General features: G+C 36.6%; 1 protein-coding gene across 3 annotated transcripts in view; it reads left to right on the top strand.

Annotated features, from left to right (window-relative positions):
* Window positions 1-22,492, top strand: part of CNTN1 (contactin 1) — a 389,716-nt gene that overhangs the window by 133,312 nt on the left and 233,912 nt on the right. Inside the window, exon 2 of one of the 3 annotated variants that reach the window (XM_070454567.1) lies at window positions 11,994-12,095. The exons of the other annotated variants lie outside the window; for them this stretch is intronic. The gene's annotated coding sequence lies outside the window, so the exon portion shown is untranslated. The remainder of the gene's footprint in view (window positions 1-11,993; window positions 12,096-22,492) is intronic. 3 annotated transcript variants of the gene reach the window in all.

Raw genomic sequence — 22,492 nt, 5'->3', positions numbered from 1 at the left:
AGTTGGACTGTGAAGAAAACTGCATGCCGAAAAATTGATGCTTTTGAACTGTGGTGTTGGAGAAGACTCTTGAGAGTCCCTTGGACTGCAAGGAGATCCAACCAGTCCATCCTGAAGGAGATCAGTCCTGGATGTTCATTGGAAAGACTGATGCTGAAGCTGAACCTCCAGTACTTTGGCCACCTCATGCGAAGAGTTGACTCATTGGAAAAGACCCTGATGCTGGGAGGGATTGGGGGCAGGAGGAGAAGGGGACAACAGAGGATGAGATGGCTGGATGGCATCACCGACTCGATGGGCATGAGTTTGAGTAAACTCCGGGAGCTGGTGATGGACAGGGAGGCCTGGCGTGCTGCGATTCATGGGGTCGCAAAGAGTCGGACATGACTGAGCGACTGAACTGAACTGAACTGAGTTCAGTTCTGTGTGATCAACTCTATCACAGTGCCTGATAATTCAAACTTGAATAACCAAACCCTCTAAAGCAAGCACACACTGTGTATCGATTCATTCTTCCATACATTCAGCACATATCTGGTACCCTCTATAGCAATCAGAGTGATGCACATTATACCTGTGATAAATGTAAGGCAAATGAAACAAATATGGTCTTTGCTGCAGTGAAAATTATAATATAGTAGAAAAGGAAGACATTAGCTAAATAATTACAAAAGCATGTTTTTAATTATAATTTTGATCAGCTATAAAAGAAAGTTATTGAGTGTTGCAAGAATGAATTATAGAAGGAAAAATCCTAGTTTATAAATTGGTAGAGAAAATTGTATAACCTGAAAGATGAATCAATTAGCCAAGAAAATATTTGTAAAGAAATTACTGACAGAGGAAAAATAAAGTCAAGGTTAGGAAAAACAGGGAGATAGCCCAACTAACTAGAACATAGTAAGAAGGGGGAAAAGAGAACATGGTGAAGCTGTAGGATTAGCTAGAGGCCAACAGGACATTATATGCTGTGCTGAAGATTTTGAATATTGTCTTAGCTTTAGTTCAGGAAACACTGAGCATTTTATGCCAGTAAACAATATGTTCACGTTGGCCTATTAAAAAATCCTTTTAGGTGATCTCACTATGTATTTGGTATGGATTAGCCAGCAGCAGAGTGGATAGGGAGTGCTCATCTTTAAGACTGTTTCAGTAGTTTAAGCAAGAGGTGATTACAGCTGGAACTTTAATATTGACAATGAGTACAGGAAAACATAGATGGATACAGTATCTAATAAGGTGATAACAAAAAGAGTTCAAGCCATAGACTTTAGGCATAAAGAGGATGATGTAGGGAGATGTCATTTACTAGGATAGGAAGGAATGGAGAAGATCAGATTTGAGAGAAATATTGAGAATTCAGTTATCTAAGAGTAAGATATAACCAAACAGAACTATGGAGTTGATGTGTTGGATTTCAGAAAAGATATCTTGCCTAGAGACAATTTTGAGTTCATCAACATATAGGTAATCTTTCAAGTAGAAAAAGATTATATCTCCATTTCTGGAATGAATAGATGATTGATAATAACATTTTCTAGCACCGAGGAGAAAAACAAAAACCAAATTTAGAGAAAGGAAGTCGAGTTTATTTGTGAACTGCCTGAGATACACCAGTGTAAACATCAAGAGCAAAACTACCCTGCTGGGTCTGGGGTTCAGAAAAAGGATTTTGGCTGGAGATAAAGTTTAAATTCAATATGTATTACTGTAAAATTATTAAAGTAAACAAGGTACTGGTTATATTAGTTAATTATTAATGATGATTGTCTTTAACAACTGTCTTGCAAAATTTCTGACATTTAAAATGATCTCTAAAAATGGGCTGGCTTCAACAGACCACTGATTCTAAGTCACTGGAGATAATGATGTTCAGATTCCTGGCACCAAGTTAGGTTTTGACCTATAGCCAGTGTCAGTGAATATTTGCCATGTCAATGAATATTTTGGGGAAAAAAAAAATGCTCAAGTCAATGTCAACTGGATTGAAAGAAAGATACGTGTTCTTTGAATTCACTCCTGCATTTCCCAAGCCAGACTTTTTTCCCTTCTAATTAATATACCTGTTTTACTCTGTATCATTCCTATGGATTATTTTTCAAAGATAATTATTACTGGCTAGACAAGAAGTTTGCATCTGATGATTTTGCACCAAGGGTCAGTCTAGAATATATGTTATTCTTATACAAAGACTTTCAATTCCTACATTCAGTCAATTTTCTATTTTTAATTTAAATTCTTGTATTCCCTCATAGCTCAGTTGGTAAAGAATCTGCCTGCAATGCAAGAGACCCGGGTTTGATTCCTGGGTTGGGAAGATCCCCTGGAGAAGGAAATGGCAACCCATTCCAGTGTTCTTGCCTGGAGAATCCCATGGACAGAGGAGCCTGGCAGGCTATAGTCCATGGGGTGGCAAAGAGTCAGACAAGACTTAGTGACTAAACCACAACCATATTTCCGTGAAGTATCACTTCACTCAGAAAGATCCCCACATCCACTTCCTACAGCTAAAATATTAACTATATTTTTAAGGTACTTTATGAGTGCCTCTCCAATTTCACAGGACAAATACCAGTGATAAAATCTTTTCCAGGAAATTACAGTTGCAAGTCTAAAGATAAAACTCATGAAGAAGCAAAGTCTTATGCAATAATTCTATGAAGCAAATGTTTTACAAGAGAACTTACTGGAATATTAATATCTTGCTATGAAATCAGGTTTTTGGTAGAAAAATAAAGTGCACTGTGAAGTATTCATATGAAAAAGAACTTATACAAAACCACCTTATTAAATAAAAGTATAACAGTTACACTTTACATTGAACCTATGGTCAAATAAGAAAGGAAAGAATGTGAATAAAAACTTCTGTCCAAGGTGTTACTTATGGGTCAAATCATTCTTTTCGAAAAGGTCAGAAATCTTAAAGACCTAAAAGTTTACATACTTTTTTGAGTAAGAGAAATTGAGACATAATGAAGTAAAAGTAAATTATCTTGACACTAGAAATTTATTTACACCAGACTATTTTGCAAACATTGAAATTTGTTACTAGAGAAAAGAAACAAGGTTATACTTTAAAAATTCTTTTCTAAGGGGTATGTAGTACTCTTGTCTGGAAAATCCCATGGATGGAGGAGCCTAGTAGGCTGTAGTCCATGGGGTCGCGAGTTGGATACGACTGAGCGACTTCACTTTCACTTTTCACTTTCATGCATTGGAGAAGGAAATGGCAATCCACTCCAGTGTTCTTGCCTGGAGAATCCCAAGGACGCGGGGAGCCTGGTGGGCTGCCGTCTGTGGAGTCGCACAAAGTTGGACACGACTGAAGTGACTTGGCAGCAGCAGAGATATACAGTGGCATGTACGCAGAGCTGTTTGGTGAATCTCATGGGACAGAATAGACTGCTGGTATCTCTGAATTAAAGTTAAATGTGTCTTTCTTCAAGAGTATTTAATCCCTTAAAAAGGAAAACTACTCTAAAGATAACTTAAAGTAAACATAATTAAATAAGGATTATTATGATTATTTGGCAGTTATACTTTTCATAGACTTAAAAAGTTTTATATTTTTCAATTATACCTGTTAGCATTAGCAGAATTCTTAGTAGTTTCATTCCTTATGCTGACTGAACTACAGCTGGGTAATTTGTATGAGACCTTGGGAATAATTTGAGTATACTAAAGCTCACTGAAATATTGAGATATATTAATGGAATTAGAATTCTTTAATGTTGCATGGGCAATGTCACTCAAATTTGGGGACATGTTAGGATACCTGATCCCTAAGGCTATTTTTTTTTTCCCTTAACTGAAAGATGTGTGCCCACTACCAGCTTAATAAAGTGTATGTAAATAAACTCTGTATTCCTCTTCCCCAATAACAACCTTCTTCCTCTCCTTAGCAGTAAGTACAATCCAGAATTTGATATTTATATCCAGACCTTAAGTTTCATGTATCTTATATACATATACCTTTAGGCAAAATATAATATCTATCACTTTGCTTATTTTTGAATTTTACGTAATAGGAATTATGATATATGAGTTCGGCATTTTCCCCTAGCATTAAGCATACATCTGTGTTGATAGTTGTAGGTTTGTTTCTTTCATTTCTTGGCTAATTTAAAAGAATATTATTAAAGGAAATCACAGTGTAATAAATCTGGGCTTTGGTCATGTGGAATTTTAATTCTGTGTTATTCTTTATATCGTTCTAACCTTGTGAAAGTTACTTAAAACTATCTCAGCCTGTTTTCTTATCTACCAAAAGGAATCATAATGTCTTCTTTATGAATTAATTTAGACATAATTGCAAAATGTGCATTTGGAGATAAGTATATAGATATATGAACTTCCCTGGTGGCTCAGATGGTATCTGCCTAAAATGTGGGAGAACCGGGTTCAATCCCTGGGTTGGGAAGATCTCCTGGAGAAGGAAATGGCAAATCCACTGTAAAATATTATGTATTTGGAACAATAATAAATGATTTTTTGTTTTCCATATTTTAATTTTTTATTTTATTTTTAAAATAAGTAGTGATTGCCAGATATATTTTTAATACAAAACTCACTATTTGTTGGTCTTCTGGGACACACAAGAGCAGAGACAGTTCTTGGGAGTAGTTCAACAGCTTTATATGGTTGAAGGGTTGTGAATTGTATACTTGGAAAAATCTAGATTTGACTTCAGGCTCACTTGTTCATTGGTCACGTGACCTGATCAAATTTCTTAATCTTACTTTGAGTGGGAGGCTTTATTGGTAAGTGAAGGTGAATGCTACTTGTCTCACAAGAGCTTTGTGATGATCAAATTAAATCAGTGTATTAAAGTACTAAGTGTGTTCTAGCCTTATTGTATGTGTTTAACACGTATTAGCAGTTTTCCCTTTTGTAGTCTACTTACTAATGATGTCAAAATATTTATTTAATGTAAAGCTTTTGTGTACATTTTATCTACATCTCAGTGTTTCTTCCTCCACCTTCTTTTCTCTAACACACTTTCAAACCTAAGTTGTTCTCTCCACTTCCATAGCTAAAACAATTCTGACAACTCCCAGACCTGTTTAGTGAAGTATAGCTTCTTTAGCCAAGTGTCTAATGAAAGTTCTATAAGTATCCAGTTCTTTACACACTTTTCATCTTGTTTCCTGGTATACCTCTTTTTTTGTTACATTCAATGTTGTAATCTAATTACCTCACCATCTTCTCATAACATCAGTGGTCCTTCTTTTTTTTTTTGGATAGAGGTGAGAGGAGGAGTACGTTGAGAGGCCCGTCTTAAAGTCATCCATGATTTCTCCCTGTCTTTTAATCCTATTTAGTCCTACCGGTTTAATGTTTAAATAGTTCTAGAATATCTCTGTTTCTGCTTTGTGGAGGCCCTCGTCACTTCTGTTGGACTAAAGTGGTATTCTATTAAGCACATTCTTTTTTTTTTTTTTTTTTAATTTTTATTAGTTGGAGGCTAATTACTTTACATCATTACAGTAGTTTTTGTTATACATTGATATGAATTAGCCATGGATTTACATGTACTCCCCATCCCAGTCCCCCCTCCCACCTCCCTCTCCACCCGATCCCTCTGGGTCTTCCCAGTGCACCAGGCCCGAGCACTTGTCTCATGTACCCAACCTGAGCTGGTTATCCGTTTCACCCTAGATAATATACATGTTTCAATGCTGTTCTCCTGAAACATCCCACCCTCGCCTTCTCCCAGAGTCCACAAGTCTGTTCCATACATCTGAGTCTCTTTTTCTGTTTTGCATATAGGGTTATCATTACCATCTTTCTAAAGTCCATATATATGTGTTAGTATACTGTAATGGTCTTTATCTTTCTGGCTTACTTCGCTCTGTATAATGGGCTCCAGTTTCATCCATCTCATTAGAACTGATTCAAATGAATTCTTTTTAATGGCTGAGTAATATTCCATGGTGTATATGTACCACAGCTTCCTCATCCATTCGTCTGCTGATGGGCATCTGGGTTGCTTCCATGTCCTGGCTATTATAAACAGAAACACATTCTTTTAATCTGTTACTGCACCCAATCTATCCTCCAATCATAAAACCTAGTCATATTATTCTCTTGGTGAAATTTTTAAATATCTCTTTCTCTGTTGAATAGCTTCAAACCCCTTGACAGTATTAAAAATGTTGTAAAGAATCATAATTTTTAACTATTTTGCTATCAGATTTTGTATAATCTTGTGTCATCACCTGAAAATATATGTATTATATCCAAAATTATAAAATAGATACTTAAGTTTCTCAAGCACGTCATGCGATGTTCTGTTTCTCCACAAATGCATGCTTTTCTCCTTACTAAAAATGACTTTCCCTTCAAGACAGATTTGGAAGAAAATAAATTACTATTTCTAAATTCCTTACTGTGTCAGAACTGTGTTAAGTGACATAAAGACATTGCAATATTTGAATTTGCTAATAACTCTGTGATGACAATGAAGTTCGTATTTAGACATGAGGAAATCAAGGCGGGATTTAAACTCTCATCTGCATGACTACAAAAATTGTATTTTAATTATTGTAGTCTAAGCCATTTATTTAATTCTTACAAAAAGATAAAGAGATAGAGGTTTTACTTGATTTCTACATGATAAAACTCATGTTAATGGAGTATGGGTATCATGCCATGGTCACATAACTTTGTAACACAGTAGGACCCTATGGCACCTTCGTGCAGCAGATATCTACCCCAGGTTCTCAGCCTGCCTTCTGTTTGTAGAAAAGCTGTATTTTCCCAGGTCTCTCCTGAGTTACAAAAGCCTGGCTCAAGAATTAATCATGGAAAAGATGTGAATCAGCTCTGTTCAGTCACTCAGTCATGTCCTACTCTTTGCAACCCCATGGACTGCAGCACACCAGGCCTCCCTGTCCATCACCAACTCCCAGAGTCTACTCAAACTCATGTCCATTGAGTTGGTGATGCCGTCCAACCATCTCATCCTCTGTCATCCCCTTCTCCTCCTGCCCTCAATCTTTCCCAGCATCAAAGATGTGAATATATAGTGATAAAAGTAGCAGTTGAGCAGGAGTGCATGCTTGCTCAGTCATGTCTTTGAGACCCTATGGACTATAGCTCTCCAGGTTCCTCTGTCCATGGGGTTTTACAGATAAGAATACTGGAGTGGGTTGTCATTTCCTCCTGCAGGGGATCTTCCTGACCCAGGAATCGAATCCATGTTTCTGATGTCTTGTGCATTAGCAGGTGAATTCTTTAACACTGAACCATGTTGTAAGTCCTTTGAGCCAGGAGAGCTGGTAACAATTTAAATAATAAATCAGCCATATGGCAGTCACAGAATCTTTAGTTCTTCCCTAAGCTACCTAGGTAACAGTATCTCAAATATAATTCCTAAGTTTTTAAACAGATGCTAAAATCCTACCAAATGGGAGAACTACTTGATGCCCATGATCTATGGGAAGCTGAGGACTGATAATGTTAACCAGTGACATTGCCTGTTACCTCTCCAACAACCAATCAGAGAATTGTGCATAAGTTGATCACATACCCTGGGACGCCTCTCCCTCAGTTTGCCTTTAAAAATGCTCCCTGAAACTCATCTGGGAGTGTTAGATTTTTGAAGATTAACTGCCCCACACTCCTTATCTGGTGCCTTACAATAAATGTTGCACTTTTCTTCACAACATCTCAGCGTTATCCTTGGATTTACTTTGCAGGGCAAGAAGACTCAAGTTCTGCTGGGTAAAAGATTCAAAAGTTTGAATTTAATTTCAGATTTGTGAAACATTATAGTCCATGTTAGTTTTATTTACCACTCAGATTTAAATATTAAATTTAAATATCACCTCTCCATGAATCATTTCCTAATGCCCCATGAGCAGGTGGTGAATACACAATTTCTTCTACTGCTCTGCCTCATGTATAACACTTATCTATCAGTTACTTAGCATGCAGTCGCATCATGCTTTAGTAGTTATCTCATTTGCATACCTTAACACATATCAGAAGTGATTATAGTCATCACCGGGCATCTATGTCTTTATGTGTTTTTTTCACTAAAGTATGAATATCTTGGAAGCCGTCATTATACATATTTGTCTTCCTAGCATGTAGCACAATTCATTTCATAAAGAAAGTACATAATAAATATCTTTGATTGAATGAATGTGTTATAATTAGGGGACGACTATATTATAGTTAGGACAACTTGAAAAAAAGGGAAATAATGTCTTAAATCTTGGAAAATAAATGCAGCCTGCTCCCACTCCCCTTGAGCTCAGGAATGTAGAAAATTTGGCAGACTAAATTATTTTCTTAATTCTACATGGCATTATGTATCCTTAAAATGAATATAAATTATGCATTTTTCCAAATGACAGGTTAGGTATATATCTTAATAGATATTGCAGATTTAGCTGACTAAATATGTTTTGATTTATTCATAACTTTTGATTCAATTTATTGAGCCTATTATACATTACAGAGTTTGCTCCATATTTTATATGTATTATAAATTCAACATATTGGAAAGCCTCTAGATCTGCAAAGAGATCAAATTCATCTAAAAGAGACACCTCTCTGTTTTCCATACACTTGAAAAGATAGGTTAAGTGTGTTTCTTAGGCATAGTCAGACTTCTGGAAAATGGAAATAGGTTCTTGTTACTTTCTTGGGCTTTTTCTTATCTGGGAGTACAATTGGTTGTTTTTACTCATGGGTTTCCCCTCAAGGTTTCCCCTACCCTGATTTCCTAGGGACTTACCATCTCATAGCTTTTCTTAGGCCATACGTTTCTCTGCTGAGTCTAATCTTGGTCTACTCTAGGTTGATGAGGTGTTTGTGTGTGTGTGTTCTCTCCCCACATTTAAAACAGTTGAATCTGAAAATTCACCAAGTAGGTCCAAAGTTGTCATCATCATTTTAGATCTGGGTCTTGGAAATTTGTATGCGAGAAAAATATTGACTCTCCTCTCACTCACTGCAGAAGGAGAGAAGGACAAAGCTAATGCTTTTCCTATCCACCTGGTTATACACTAGTGAATCATGTCAATTCAGAGAATTTAAATTTACAATGTTTATATTTGTAATGATTTTTTGTTTTGTGAGCAATTTATATCTCCTAAATGCTTGTACACTATATCCTTATAGATGATAAGCTAAATTTCAATGTTTGTGATTTTCTATTAGTTTTAAATTGGACATTATCTTCATACAAAATTGCTTCTAGATGATTAAACTGATAAAACTCTTGGTGAAACCATTTGGTGTCATTTTGGGGTCTCTGAAGAACTCTGGTACCACAGTTCTTCATGTCTCAGGGCAGAAAAGATTCAGTAAGAGGCACAGTGAAAGATAAGAAGTGATTTATTAGAATAGGATACTTCTGATGTTTACAACTGGGCAGGCAAGAGGGTGCCATGCCTTGATAACTTACTGGGCTACAGTTTTATAATCAAAGGAAAATGACGTGGGGAAGAAGAACTTCTTTATCTTTCTTGAGTAAACATCATGCTTCCATCATCAGCTCCTTCTTCAGCTTGAGCAGGGGAGTTTCCTTGTCCCTACATGGTCAAGTTAGGTCCACAAATTACTGTTTTTTTATGTTTGTAGAGAGCATGTCCTAGGATCATTAACTTACTGACCTCACTGGGCAGGATATGGATATCATGCCACCGTTGGTTTATTGTTTGGAGGCATGTCTCATGCTTCTGTCTCATGGCTTCACTGCTAAGCAAGCCTTCTTGTTTTGTAGTTAAGCAAACATGCTTTCTTAAGTAATCATTAACTTACAGAGGTCTCATATATACATATATATATATATATATATATACATATTGCTTATATATATATATGCATGTGTATATATATATATATATATTGTGTGTATGTATATATATATATTGCTGAATCAATACATATATGTATATATATATATAGCTTACAACTCCCTAGTAGGATTAGGTATTTATTAACTATTTAATTACCTACTTTTTCCCTTTATTCTGTCCCTGTCATTGGCAGGAAATTTATCCTTAGCTATAACTTCTAAAACTTTTAAGTGTTAGAGATCTTTTGTATAAAGAATAAACAATATTACTCAATTAAATATTATAAAATAAAGTCTACTTGTAGTTTACTTGAATTTTTTTATGTTAGAAGCAATATGTATTTTTAAATGCACAAATAGAATCTGAGTTGGATACAACAGAACAATGAGGAGTATGGAAGATATAACGTATATAGTAATTGGAGAGTTAATTTCTCAGACACATTTAGAATATTTTAGCATAATCTTTATCAGTGGAATGTACCTATTTTTTCACTGGCCTAGCAAAGGTTATGCTCTTATTGCACTTGGAAGGAAAAACGATCTCCCTGACCATCCCTAAACTCGATTGCTGTTGCCTTCAGGGCTCCTACTGCCCTCTCAGGCTGGTATAAATTTTAACTGGTTTATTGCCTGAAAATCACCATTATCATGCTTCCTTCAAGAGTGAGTTGCTCTCTGTAGTATAATCTTTAGATGGGAAACCTTGATTATACTCTAAGAGTTATTCTCTACTCCAGTCCTGAGCATGAATTTGAAGGTTTTGCTCTGGTCTTACAAATGGCAAGGTGTGATGAGACAGAAATATTGCCTTTTTGTGTATGTGGTACCTGTGTATATACAAAATATAAAATGTATATAGTATATATATGTATATATGTATGAAAAGGCTTTGGGAAGGCATGGCATTAGGCTTCTAAATAATCTTAATAACATCTGTCCTCTTTGGTGAATAAAGTTTAATTAGTTTTTACAATGAAGATACTTTGGGACTTAGACAAACATTCCTTGTACATTAAATGCATTTGCCATTTCATTTTACATGGATCTCTCATTATGGTAATTTTTCCAAATACTACTGTGATATTTCAAAATGCTACCTGTGTTTTCTCTTGATGAATATTAGCATAATAAAAAGCATAATTAGTTTTAAAGCTTACTTGTTTTTTGAGGCAATGAAAAAACTAGTAGAAATCATGGCATGTTCTTAGGAGCTTAAATTCTGAGAAAAAGGGCTCTCAGAACTACTGACACACGCAGTGTACAGGTGCTCAGGATCCAAAATAGTCAGTGGTGATGAACAATGATGTACTCACTATGATGATTTTTTTAAAAGGAATCCTCTTCCATATTATTGAAATAAAAATTAATTATTTTTAACTTAAAATCTTCTAAGAAATGTTATTCAAATGAGCCCATATGGAAATCTCCTAGAGTATGATTTATAGCAATTCATCATTGTTCTTTTTTCTTAATTTTCAGTTTAGCCCTGTTGATTTTCCAGAAATCATAGGAAAAAATCAACTCTATATATCTCACTTCTAATATAAAATGTTCAGCCTAAATCTGCAGAAATGATGTGTTTTGAATAAAAGTAAACAGATGTTATAGCATTTCCTCGGAAGAGTCCAGTTCAAACATTCTGCAATATGCAAATACCATTCCGGCTATGTGAGTGTTTTACCCCAGTGGATGCTGCAGGGTTGGAGGTTTCTGCCTGTGATTTAGGTTGTAATTTTATTTGCGGAAATAAACCAATCGCGGAGCTCCAATTGTCTTAGCGATGAGGTGATCAATAGCCCATTACTGGATAGAACAGGGACTACAGGAAGTGCATTGAAGGTTTTAATGCATGAATTATGCATGCGGTGCTCATTCTTTAGTCTCTGAACAGAATGACAGGGTTTGTGAAGTCGCCTCAGATAGTTTCTTGCATTAAGTGACTGCAGTGAAATGCTTAATATTTTCAAGCATAGAAGCAGCATTGACTCTAGCCAGCTGAATTTGGATGTAAATCCCCCAGCTCCCAGCACAGAATGCTTTATTTGAAAGTATTGCTATGTAGCGAGCCAGCTTTACTGTCGTCTAACCTGCTCTCCCCAGAAGGTTGGCTGAAGGATGGGAGCGGCTGTGCCTGCCTCTGAGGTCACAGCTTGAAGTCCTTTTAACTTGCTTTCTGCAGCAGGAGAGAAGCGTACTGTGGTGTAACTGTCACCGCATTCATTCAAATGGACAGTTTGCAATAAATACTATACTCAGAACGACAGATAATTCAACATATGAGGTAAGTCCAACGTTTTCCTCTAGGTTAGAAAATTGCAAGCGAAAATGTGCTGAATTCGGATAAGGATGATGCAGTGTTAGTAGGACTGACTTACACCTCAATATTGCGATGCAGTGTCGGGATTCTCAATTGTTATGTTAATTGAAGGCTGATTTTATTCTATATTTTTGACAGTATTTGTGCAGCAGGATATTTTATTTTTTTGCACGCAAAAGCTTTTCAAGACTGTACCAGAGCTCATATGTGTGTGTCTCAGATAGACTGAAACCTGCAAATTGGGGAGGGGCGGCACCCAGAGTGTGAGTGGAATCAATAAAAATTACCTTCCGTGGAGAAGTTTTAGCAGGGCTGTGGTATTCCTTTGGCTCTTATTGTTTCCTTAATGTCAGTATTTTCAAATTATGGTAAAAAATGTTGATAAACACCAAAAATGCTCACTCCTTTCCCCAGAAGCAGAGGAAAGCACTTGAGGTACTGTGTTGCATACAAATGGAACAGATGGAATTAAAATAATTTGGAATAGCTTGTCCTTGAAGGAAGACCTTGTTGTCAGAAACAAAATAGTCTGACTTCTACGTGTGGTATTCTTTTTTTTCCCCTCTTGTCCAGAATGCCCTACTCCAAAAAGAATATATAGATGACAGATTTCAAAATGTATGCTCCCCCTCCATAACAAAAAAAAAAGTTATATTTCTTTCTTGGTCTTTAAAAAATTAAGCTTATAGGATTGCAGAACTCATTATATAAAAGCCAAATAAAATTTCCAAAAACTCTGTAAAACTGAAAAACATAGCTCTGTATTCTGCTATTATTTGCCAGTCTTTGTGAATTAAATCTGCTTGCTTAAATACCATGAAAATAATGAATAAAAATTCAAGTTATGTGCACTATGAAATACATTTTTAAACCTTTCTTTGGGGTAGGAAAATATCATTAACAAATATACAGTAAGAAACTCTAGATATGTACATTTTTAAAAGATGCTTTTCACTAACATTTATACTATTAGTATGTATATATATATATGTATACACAAATGCATATATGCACACATATGTACATACAATATATAATTTATGAAACATAATATATGCCATATAACATGTATGTCATATAAGGTAGATAATATAACATTATCTACTCAAGTATGTTAATTAATGTTAAGTTTTCAAAAATGTGTTTGCTAAATAATCTATCAAGAACCAGTGATAGGGACTTCCCTGGTGGTGCAGTGGTTAGGACTCCAAACTTTCACTGCAGGCGGCATGGGTTCCATCCTTGGTTGGGGAACTAAGATCCCACATGCCACATGGCGTGGCAAAAAAATAAAGAAATTAATAAAACCTTAAATTTAAAAAAAATCAGTGATAGATAAGGCCAAATATTTTTGGTGAGATAGGGATTATTTATTAAAAATAAAAAGGAAATATAGAGCACAGATAGTAAGAGCACAGGAAAGATACCCTTCAAGCATTTCACAGTGCATTTCAATTTTGCTACAGTGTTACTTTGTTACTTGGCTTTCCCGTCAACTGTCTGGAGGTGGTGTGTGGCACTGGCTTCCCAGGACTGTACAATGTGTTTAAATCGTCCAAGCTCATCTAGTGTAGGTACATAAGTACCCTCGCACATGGAATGAAACTTTTCCTTAGAGAGGGAAAGAAAGGACTGAGAGGTGTCTCCCACTGCTGAGTCATGGTAGTCAGTTCTGGGTGAGGTCCCCCAAAAGCTAGTAAAATGGAATCTGAAAGAAAATGAGAAAGAATGGAGGGGACAGAAACTTAATGTATTTGTAACAATAAATGTACTTAATAATGTATTTATTGCATTGACATACTAAACTCCGAGTGAAGAATATAATGGCAATGCTACTTGTTGGAGCTAGTTGAAGTGACAGTAGAAAAGACTCCATGCTGGGTGACAAGACCATCGCAGTAAAATTAATGAGCCAATGTGGGACAATTGTATAGACAAAGGGGTCCATGTAGTTCTTCACTTGTACTTATCTAAGCCTCTTTGTCATTGTTCTAGTCTCAACTCAAGCCATTATTCAGTCTCACTGAAAATATCTGATGGTTTCCATAAAGAATATTCCCTAGGTCATGTGAGGGGAATCTAAAATGAGATGTGCTCAGTTCCCAATTTCCACATTAGCTGCAATTAATTTTTATAGGATGTCAAGTAGGAGAAACTAGCAAGAGATTAATGAGAATATTTGAAAATCAACCACAACATATGAGGTAAAATACCATAAATGAATTTAGATAATGATTGCCATGGCCAAGTATAATCATATTAAATTCAACTGGAAAGGAAACTGAAGATATAAAATGGATATAATAAAAAGAAAAGAGAGAAAATGGAATGTCTAACATCAAATGTAAGCTTTTTGAAAAAATAAATTTAATTCATAATTGATATGTATTATTAATACCTCTAAAAATAAATTTATAAGATTTCTGAAATATGGTTCACTAATATAAGATTTTGTAATTTAGCTTAAAAAAGGGACTTTAAAGGTGATTTAGTAGTCTAAGAAATCAGTTGAGAAGAATATTTAAAAATGATAAGCAGACAATTTTGTTGTAGGGAATAAATACGTATATTAATAAGGAATGTTAACATGTACATCATAATAAGTCTAAGAAGAAAACTGTATCCATCTATCTATACTATATTCAGTATTGACTAAGATTGTAGAAAAGTTATGAATCCTTTATGGAAGAGTGAAAGGTGAGAGATGATAGGCCCATTTTCCAAGCCTAAAACAGACATACAAACTGATTAAATCTGAGTTAATACTTACATGGCAAGGTAATCCTCTGTAGGTTTCTTTAATACCTAGAGAGGTATTAATAACTTTTAATATACAGAAATTTTTTCAAATATAAATTTATAACAAAAAATGATACCAAGAGATTTCATATTATTTTCTCTTCCACTGGAGAAAATGATAAAATTAGTTTCTCCTTAAAATATTTTCCCTAGGAAATTATAGCTTATGAAGCACTTTCCTTTTATATATGCTTTTAGGAGCTGACTCCAATGGTTGTGTCATTTTAACATAGCTTCACATGTTTCACCAATTTATTTCCTCTGATTATAAATAAACATTTTACCCATTTACCTCGTTATTTATTGTTTCTTAATCACTTTTAACCTTACAAGACAACTCAGTGCAATGAAGAAGTATTTATTAAGGTCTTCTTGTGTGCTTTTGCTCAACACTCACTTTATATGCAGAAAAAGATGAAGGGTTATGCTTTCAGTAAAACAAATTAATTCAAACGCAAGGAAAAAATTAGAGCATACCACCAGCCCAAAAATATTTTGTTAAATGTTTCAGTGTCACAAGAGAAAGGAAGAACAAGGCTCAGAATTTTTAAATGGAGTCCAAGAGAATAATATCCATAAACATGTGGAAATGAACATTAATACTATATATTCTTGTGTCAGGACTGAAATAGAGGAATTGGATAGGTGGAACTGAGAATAAACAAGGTGGGAGCCAGTTATTAAGACTTTAACCTGCAGAATAAAATGTTTAGACCTAGACCTAACAGCCATTGGGCAGGACACTCACAGACATTGTTTAATCATATTGGAGGTATTCAAAGCTAAAGATATTTATATCCATGGCTAATTCATTTCAATGTATGACAAAAACCACTGCAATGATGTAAAGTAATTAGCCTCCAACTAATAAAAATAAATGGAAAAAAAAAGAGATATTTATAACCTCTGAATCAGATGAATTCTCAACTTTTCTTATTAGTGGTTGCTAATCCTGAATTGAATATTACTTTAGCCGTACATTTTTTTCTGTATTCTGATGCTTTGCCATGCTGACCCTGGAGGGACTGTGCCTCCCAAAGTGAGCCAATAATGGGAGTTAGTAAGCCACTGGCCCTCACATTCCCTTTTCAAGTACAAACCCATCATTCCAAAGCCCTGCCTCAACCACCTTCTTTATTAGAGTTCTCACATCTAGCCACTTGTTCTTTCTTAACTGCTCCAGGGAGAAGTACCAGACCACTAACTACAGCCACAATGCTCCAGTGAAAGTGAAAGTTGCTCAGTTGTGTCCAACTCTTTGCAACCCCATGGACTATACAGTCCATGGAATTCTCCAGGCCACAATACTGGAGTGGGTAGCCTTTCCCCTCCCCAGGGGATCTTCACAACCCAGGGATTGAACCCAGGTCTCCCACATTGCAGGCAGACTCTTTGCTAGCTGAGCCACAAGGGAAGCCCACAATGCCCCAGGGCTCCCTGAAATAATTCAAACTGGCCAATCCCAAATCCACTTTTATCTTGCATCCTTACTGAGAAAAGCATAATAATGTAAAGGCTCATGCCCACTCTTGCCCTTCTCCCATGCCTTCTGACCAAACCCTCATTATTCCCACAATTCCCTGTATGTCCCCAGGCATATGCTGCCTTCTTGGGATTTGTAAGTGTAAAAGCTATTTTTTTCAATGACTGTCATCACCAGATCTGTTGGCTTTACCATACCTAGGTAATAATAAAATATATAAAAACAAACTTGAAAAACTGAACATCTTTAATGTTAATTGACATATCTATAGAAGTATTGTACTCCTAGTGTATAAAATAAATCAGTCAAGTCTTTCTCAAATCATTATCTTTTTATTAAAATGCTATATTGTTAGAGCAAGTTTGTGTACCCAGTGCACAGTGAAACCAAACAAACCAAAATGCTGGTGTTTGGAGCAGAGAAAGGTTTATTGCAGGGCCATGCAAGGAAACAGGTGGTTTATGTTCCCCCAAATCTAGAACTCCCTGAAAGATTCAACAAAACATTTTTTTTTTCAAATATCACAAATATATTATCTCATAGTTCTGTAGTTGTAAGTCCAGGCACAGTTGGCTCACCTGATTCTCTGCTTGAGTATCATAAGGCTTAAACCAACGTGTTGGCTGGACAAATTCCTTTCTGGAGACTGAGGTGAATCTACTTCCAAGTTCATGCAAGATGTTGGCAGAATTCTGTTCCAGTTCTAGACTTAAGGTCCCCTTTTCTTTGCTAGCTGTCAGCTGAAGGCTGTTCTCAGCTTCTGGAGGCTGCCCTTCCACCATTTTGAAGGCAGCAAGTGAGTAACAAAGCATTTTTAAAAGCCAGGGGAGGGAGGGGGATTATAGGGATGTGATCAACTCATGCACAATTCTCTGGTTTGCTAATAGTGAGGTATTAATTACAGGAGTTGACATTATCAATCCTCAGGCTCCAGTAGGCATGGGGGTTATGTGCCCATGGTCATCAAGTAGTTAACATCTTCTATTTAATGGGGACAGAGAGGGGTTTCACATCCATAAAACAACTCAGGAAATGTGCATCAGATACTGTAATCTAAGTGTACTCCAGAGAGGAGCTAAAGCAGAGGATATGTGGAAGTGCCTGTCCTGAAAGACCTTGTACGTCCTGCTCCATTACAATATTATTTAATTTAAGGGAAATTTCTCAGTGAACTTCCTGTAAGTACAAGCTCAATTCTCTTCTGAGATGTGGTTAGAAAATGAAGGATATTATTCTAGAAATGTAAGTAAACAATTAGTTTTTAGTCTCATAACAAGGTGTACAGATCTAAAGCTTTAAATATTTTCCTGAGTCTGCTTTAACTTGTTGCTGTTCAGTCACTAAATAGTGTCCAACTCTGTGACCCTGTGAATTGCAGCACACCAGGTTTCCCTGTCCTTCACTGTCTCCTGGAATTTGCTAAAACTCATGTCCACTGAGTCAGTGAGGTCATTCAACCATCTCATCCTCTTCTCCTCCTGCCTTCAATGTTTTCAAGCATGAGGATCTTTTCCAAAGAGTTGGGCTCTTCACATCAGATGGTCAAGGTATTGGAGCTTCAGCTACAGCATCCGTCCTTCCAGTGACTATTCAGGGTTGATTTTCTTTAGGATTGACTGGTTTGAGTTCCTTGCTGTCCAAGAAACTCTCAAGAGTCTTCTCACACTTTACAGTTTGAAAGCATCAATTCTTCAGCACTCGGCCTTCTTCATGGTTCAACTCTCACATCTGTACATGACTACTAGAAAAACCATCGCTTTGACTTAATGGACCTTTGTTGGCAAAGTGATTTAACTGCTTTTTAATATGCTGTCTAGATTTGTCATAGCTTCTCTTCCAGGGAGCAAGCATCTTCAAATTTCATAGCTGCAGTCACCATCCATAGGGATTTTGGAAACCAAGAAAATAAGATCTGCTACTGTTTCTATTTTTTCCCCATCTATTTGCCATGAAGTGAAGGGACTGGATGCCATGATCTTCATTTTTTGAATATGGAGTTTTAAGTCAGCTTTTTCACGCTCCTTCTCACCTTCATCAAGAGGCTCCTCTTCTGACATTAGGGTGGTGGTATCACCTGCATATCTGAGATTGCTTATACTTCTCCCAGCAATCTTGATTCCAGCTTGTGATTCATCCAGCCTGGCATTTCGCATGATGTATTCTGCAGAAAAGATAAATAAGTAGGGTGAAAATATACAGCCTTGACGTACTCCTTTCCCAATTTGGAACCAGTTCATTGTTCCATATCTGGGTCTAACTGTTGCTTCTGACCTGTAGACTGGTTTCTCGGGAGGCAGATAAGATGATCTGGTATTCCCATCTCTTTAAGAATTTTCCACAGTTTGTCATGATCCACACAGTCAAAGGTTTTAATGAAGTCAATGAATCAGATGTTTTTTTCTCAGATTCTTATGCTTTTTCTATGATCAAACAAATGTTGCCAATTTGATTTCTGGCTCCTTGCCTTTTCTAAATCTAGCTTGTACATCTGGAAATTCTCAGTTCACATGCTGTTGAAACCTAGCTTGAAGAATTTTGAGAATTACCTTGCTAGCATGTGAAACAAGCACACTTGCAGTTATTTGAACATCCTTTGGCATTGTCTTTCTTTGGGATTGGAATGAAAACTGACCTTTTCCAGTCCTGTGGCCACTGCTGAGGTTTCCAAATTTGCTGGCATGCATAGTGAGTGCAGCACTTCACAGCATCATCTTTCAGGATTTGCAATAGCTCAGCTGGAATTCCATCACCTCCACTAGCTTTGTTCATAGTAATGTTTCCTGAGGCCCACTTGACTTCACACTCCAAAATGTCTGACTCTAGGTGTGTGTCCATACCATCAAGGTTATCTAAGTCATTAAAACTTTTTTTTGTATAGTTCTTCTGTGTACGCTTTCCACCTCTTCTTATCTTCTACTTCTGTTAGATCCTTACTGTTTCTGTCCATTATTGTACCCATCTTTGCATGAAAATTTGATCTCTGGTTCCTATGCCTTTTCTAAAACCATCTTGAACATCTGGAAGTTCATGGTTCACGTATTGCTGAAGCCTGGCTTGGAGAATTTTGAGCATTACTTTACTAGCCTGTGAGATGAATGCAATTGTGTATTAGTTTGAACATTCTTTGACACTGCCTTTCTTTGAGATTGGAATGAAAACTGACCTTTTCCAGTCCTGTGGCCACTGCTGAGTTTTCCAAATTTACTGATATGTTGAGTGGAGCACTTTCACAGCATCATCTTTCAGGATTTGAAATAGCTCAACTGGAATTCCATCACCCCCACTAGCTTTGTTTGTAGTGATGCTTCCTAAGGCCCACCTGACTTCACATTCCAGGATGTCCAGGTCTAGGTGAGTGTGAGTGACCACACCTTCATGATTATCTGGGTCATGAAGATCTTTTTTGTGCAGTTCTTCTGTGTATTCTTGCCACCTCTTCTTAATATCTTCTGCTTCTGTTAGGTCCATACCATTTCTGTCCTTTATTGAGCTCATCTTTGCATGAAATGTTCCCTTGGTATCTCTAATTTTTCTTGAAGAGATCACTAGTCTCTCCCATTCTGTTGTTTTCCTCTATTTCTTTTCATTGATCAATGAGGAAGGCATTCTTATCTCTCCTTGTTATTCTTTGGAACTCTGCATTCAAATGGGAATATCTTTCCTTTTCTCCTTTGCGTTTTGCTTCCCTTCTTTTCACAGCTATTTGTAAGGCCTCCTCAGACAACCATTTTGCCTTTTTGCATTTCTTTTCCATGGGGATGGTCTTGCTCCCTGTCTCCTGTACAATGTCTCGAACCTCCATCCATAGTTCATCAGGCACTCTATCAGATCTAGTCCCTTAAATCTATTTCTCACTTCCACTGTATAGTCATAAGGGATTTGATTTAGGTCATGTGCGGAGGGTCTAGTGGTTTTCCACACTTTCTTCAATTTAATTCTGAATTTGGCAATAAGGAAGATCAGTTCATGATCTGAGCCACAGTCAGCTCCCACTCTTGTTTTTGCTGTGGTTTTTCCAGTGGTCATGTATGGATGTGAGAGTTGGACTATAAAGAAAGCTGAGTGCCAAAGAATTGACGATTTTGAACTCTGGTGTTGAAGAAGACTCTTGAGAGTCCCTTGGACTCCAAGGAGATCCAACCAGTCCATCCTAAAGATCAATCCTGGGTGTTCATTGGAGGGACTGATGTTGAAGCTGAAACTCCAATACTTTGGCCACCTGATGCGGAAAGCTGACTCATTTGAAAAGACCCTGATGCTGGGAAAGATTGAGGGCAGGAGGAGACAGGGTCCACAGAGGATGAGATGGTTGGATGGCATCACCAACAGAATGGACATGGGTTTGGGTGGACTCTGGGAGTTGGTGATGGATAGGGAAGCCTGGCATGCTGCAATTCATGGGGTTGCAAAGAGTCAGACACGAGTGAGCAACTGAACTGAACTGAACTTGTATGACATGTTCCCTAATGGTATCTCTAATTTTCTTGAAGAAATCTCTAGTTTTTCCTATTCTATATTTTTCTCTATTTCTTTGCATTGTTCACTTAAGAAAGCTTTTTTGATCTGTCCTTGTTATTTGAATCTCTGCATTCAGTTGGGTATATCTTTCCCTTTCTCCTTTGCCTTTCATTTCTTTTCTTTTCTCAGGTATGTGTAACTTGTAGTATGTTATATCTGCTATATGAAAATAACTACAAGTGTCTCAGTGGGTAAAGAATTCACCTGCAGTGCACTAAATACAGGAGATGGGCATTTGTTCTCTGGTTCAAGAAGATTCCCCTGGAGGAGGTCATGACAACTCACTCGAATCATCTTTCCTGGAGAATCCCATAGATGAGAAGTCTAGCAGGCTATATTGCCCAGGGTTGCAAAGAATTGGACGTGACTGAAGGGACTGAGTGCACACACACACACACACACACATCAAGCAACTAAATCAATACCATAGGGAAATGCCACCTTATGCTCCTTAAATATCAATTTCTGAAACTGTAATTATCCAATGCAAGTGTTGTTTACATGACATCTTTGACATTCAGTAGGCAGCTATATCTCATCCTAAACAAAAACATTTCTGCTACATTAAGCCTAAATATTGAATTGAACTGTCTTGAGAATGTGGTCTTTAAGAAAAGGTTGTTTGTAATCAGTGAGTGCAGATCTTTGGAGTAATGACAAATGCACTTAACCACAAAACTAAGAAGAATTGAGCCATACAGAAGCAGTGTGCAGAAGAATATATATGAAAAGACATTGGTGATATCTTTCATTAGTGTGCACTATTCCTTCAAAACATTATCATTGAAAGAAGCTGAGAAGAGTAAATGAATTTACCAGGTAGAAGAATTAAAATGTTAAATGCATGTTGAATGTTTTGGCTTTTAATTTCCCTTTCTGCTCCAAGATTGTATGATTATAAATAATTATTGCCATCACAAAATCCTTTAAGAGATAAACTTTTGATGAAATTTAGTAGAAATTTGGAAACAGTTTAGGTTGGGAACAGGTTAATAAGACACTAGTCATGCTAGCAGATGGAAGGGCAGCAAGGTAGGTGGCTGGGAGGGAATCTGGAGGCGGAGATGTGCCAGAAAGAACATAGAAATTTAAACAGATGGAAGATGATATATTAGTTGGCAACAAGAGAAGCTGGGTGAAAAACAAAGAAACATGTATTGAAGAACGGGGTGAGTAGGCAACCAAGAGGTGAGCTAAGTGGACTAATAATAAGCTAAACAAACCAGGAAGAGGCACCCAAGTTACAGAATAGATAGGTGAGAATATGGAAAACTATGAATTTTCCCTTTGCTTGAACCCAGGAATTAACTTTTATTATAATTTTTAAAGTGCTTTGAAATCATGATGAACAATGATCATCTATGGAGGGACAATTTTAGGAGAAAATTCAGAGGTGCTTACTACTGAGGAAATGTATTCTGTGAAATTATCATGAACATAAAATTTATTTATTATTTCCTAGTTTGGTGTGTTCTATAATTTGAATTTGGGCCTTACCTTGGAGGATTCTGTTGGGAAATAATACAGAGAGGTAATATAAGTAGAGAATAAGAACTTTAAT

This window comes from Odocoileus virginianus, chromosome 24 (assembly GCF_023699985.2).
Source record: "Odocoileus virginianus isolate 20LAN1187 ecotype Illinois chromosome 24, Ovbor_1.2, whole genome shotgun sequence".
NCBI lineage: Eukaryota > Metazoa > Chordata > Mammalia > Artiodactyla > Cervidae > Odocoileus > Odocoileus virginianus.
This window is presented reverse-complemented; position numbering and strand designations above follow the sequence as displayed.